This window comes from Microtus ochrogaster, unplaced genomic scaffold (assembly GCF_000317375.1).
Source record: "Microtus ochrogaster isolate Prairie Vole_2 unplaced genomic scaffold, MicOch1.0 UNK20, whole genome shotgun sequence".
NCBI lineage: Eukaryota > Metazoa > Chordata > Mammalia > Rodentia > Cricetidae > Microtus > Microtus ochrogaster.
Window position 1 is genome coordinate 4,162,256 of NW_004949118.1, and position 3,457 is coordinate 4,165,712.

Genomic DNA, 3,457 nt, shown 5'->3' on the forward strand with positions numbered 1-3,457 from the left:
AGAGAGAGAGAGAGAGAGAGAGAGATATCACCTTAACTCTTGTGAGCCAAGACCTGCTGGTTTTTGTTTGTTTGTTTGGTTTTGGGTTTTTTGAGACCAGGTCTCTCTGTAGCTTTGGAGCCTGTCCTGGAACTAGCTCCTGTAGACCAGGCTGGCCCCGAACTCATAGAAATCCACCTGCTTCTGCCTCCAGAGTGCTGGGATTAAAGGTGTGAGCTACCACCCTACCACCACCGGACTGAACCAAGACCTTCTAATGTCCCTTGGAACCAGGGTGACCTCAACTCTCAACCTGCTTCAGCTGACTAAGGCAGTCGCTAAGAGAGCTGACCTGGGCAAGTTGGGACTTAATTTCTCTGTGTGGTTAGGTAGTTTTCCTTCTCATAAGTAATTGAGCGATAATGAAATTCCTCAAAGCTATTTGAGAGAATTAAGAGATGTGCCAGGAATGATGGCGCACACCCTTTCACCCCAGCACTTGGGTGGTAGATGCCATCTACATAGTGAGCTCCAGGCTAGCCAGGGCTACATAGTGAGACCCTGGCTAAACACGAAAGCAAAAAAAAAAAAAAAAAATACACCAAATAACTGAGATATTGCATAGAAAACCCTCTGCACTTTCAAAACCAGAGCAAGTTTCTGGCGGTCATGTGACCCCTTTGGGTGCCTCACTGAACCTCCCTGGGTTTCAGTTTTTCTCCAGTTCTCAATTTCTTCTCCCCAACAGCCTAGAAAGATTACAGAGACTCCCAATTAGCACTTCAGCTCTGCAGCTCAGCTATTCTTAGAATTACTCTGTTTATATGTAGATCTGGGTCCCTAAACCTAGCCGGCTTCATCTTTAAGAAAACAGCGCCTCTCTCCTGTTGACTTTTCCCATTCCCTCTGCAAACTGTTCGCGGAGAACCTCAAAGAACACAAACTGCCTTAAAGAGAACCTACAAAGGGGTTTGGATTTTCAAGATTTTTCTTTGCCATCAGTGAGCTCAGAAATGACCCCCACGTGTGAGTATGAGGTGACCTTCCTGGAAGAGGTGTGCACTAACCTGGGGGAGCCTATGGAGGCCTATTCCTAGGGGAACGGACTGCCCCAAATACCATAAAATACCATAGCTTTTTAGATGGAAAGGTGTGTGTGTGTGTGTGTGTGTGTGTGTGTGTGTGTGTGTGTGTGTGCCTGTCATGGTGAGTGGATCTCCTGCATGTACTCTGTATTCTGCCCCTGAACTACATTGTTAAACGAATAAGGATTTAATTTACATGAAATTAGAGCAGCCATCAGGGCCTATTAAAGGAAAACTCCTGATGCACAGAATAGTCTCCAGCCCTGGTGGAGACGGAACTAGCCTTTCTAGTTGCGTGGGTCAGTCCCCAGGCCAAGGCCCCACCCCTCAGGAAGGAGGCTGGCTCACCTTAAGCCAAGCTGAAGAGTTAGGCGGGGTAATTACCCCTTTAATGAGACACTGTGCTTGTTGCAGAATTCCTACCCCTAACACAGTTCCTGCAAGCTGCCCTCCGTTTGCAATGAGATTTGTTAGCATCTTTCTTCCTTTTTTTCTTTTACTCCGTTTCTTTCAGACGCTAGCCAGAACCTAAGTATGCTCTCTCTGACACACGGGCTTCCTTCCCAGTTCTCTAAAGTCCTCTCCTTGCTGGTGGTTGCCCACTGAGATGCAGCAGACTTTCCACGCCAGTGATGCCAACGCCAATGGCATAATTCTGCAGTTTTTTTTCCCATTTCTCCTTCTTTAAGAAGCTGCAGGGATTTACAGCTTGTAAACCCTGGGTGTTTTTTTTCTAAACTGTAATAAATTGTGAGTTTCCATTTGGGACCGTTCCTAAATTATTTTATTAATGAGACTAATAATCCCAAGAGGGGACCCCAATTTCCCTGATACATGTTCCTTTACCCAGATGGGAGCCCCAACCCCAACCCCAAACAAAAAAATTCCTGGTAACAAAATCACCATCAAGGTGTGTGTGTGTGTGTGTGTGCGTGTGTGTGCGTGCGTGTGTGTGTGTGTGTGTGTGTGTGTGTGTGTAACAGGGATCTTCACAGTGAGGAACATATCTCTCTGCTGGGCAGTTCTCACCTAACCACCCAGCCACGCACAGAGTAAGCAAGGATCGCTATAATATTACATCAGGGAAGATGGTCCCTGCTCTGAATGCAAGGGAGACAGAAGTTAGTGTTCTCTCGATCACGAAAGGAAAGGCTTGGCAAGGACCAAGCTCGACATCTGACAACCCCTTTTGGCTTTTCCTCAGGTGTGTTGCAGCGACCATTACTTCTGTCCGCCCCCCCACTCTAAGATGCTAATAGCTCCTACCCTCTCTCCAAGTCTCAAGATCTCCTTTTGGGAACATGACTTTGTCTCTAGCTTACTGTAACAGTGGGAGTCCTGCATGGTTGAAAACAACAAGCAAATCAAAATTTTGCCGACTTGCTTGGACATGTCGCCTCTGAAGAGAACTCTCATCGGTGCCCTCATTAGCTTCTTCCGGAACGGGAAAGCTGTGGCGGGTCAGCAGCTGGTGGTTAAGGCGGATACAGGGTAAGCAGCTACTGTTTGTGCTCTCGGAACCAGACACTACAGTTTGATGTGGAAACAATAAACGAATGAACTTTTCTTTGGGTCACTGTCTAAACTGGTCATCGGGATTATTTATTAGAACGATGCCGCTTTGAAGCAGGAAAATTGTGGACAAGACGTGTCCCCTGAACTTCCAACAGCCCTTCGGTGATGGATACTGTTAAGTTGGGGGCGTAGTCCCAGCCCCTGGCCTGGGAGTTGCTTTGCTCTGGACTCCAAATCCCAGCATGCAAGGTCCCAGGGTCAGGGGTCAGGATCAGTTCCACAGGGTATTTGAGGGACCTCCTAGAGTAGGAACACATGGTTTTCGGGTCTGCACGGGGCTCCATGCTGTCCTGTCTCCTAGCCATGCACTTAACCACCCGAGAGCATCATCCTTAATAAAACGATGGGCATATTGATTTGGTTTGATTTGACCTAATTGTGCTTCTTCTTCCCCCACGGAGCTGTTCTTATTCTTTTTTTTTTAAAATATTTATTTATTATGTATACAGTATTCTATCTGTGTGTATGCCTGCAGGCCAGAAGAGGGCACCAGATTTTATTGCAGATGGTTGCTGTAATTGAGCCACCATGTGGTCGCTGGGAATTGAACTCAGGACCTTTTGAAAAGCAGGTAATGCTCTTAACCTCTGAGCCATCTCTCCAGTCCCCAGCTGTTCTTATTCTTATCAGATACTTTGTGAGTTCCTGCATCCTCTAAACAGGGATCCTTATGGCTTGCCTGTGCCAGCATCACCTGGTACCCAGACTGCTGCAGTAGCAGCACTTCCTATCAACGAGACTGGGTAAACCACAAGGCTGTGCACTTCTAGGAAGGTTGGTGTATGCTGCTGAAGCCCACAGTGCAGCAACCTCAGAGC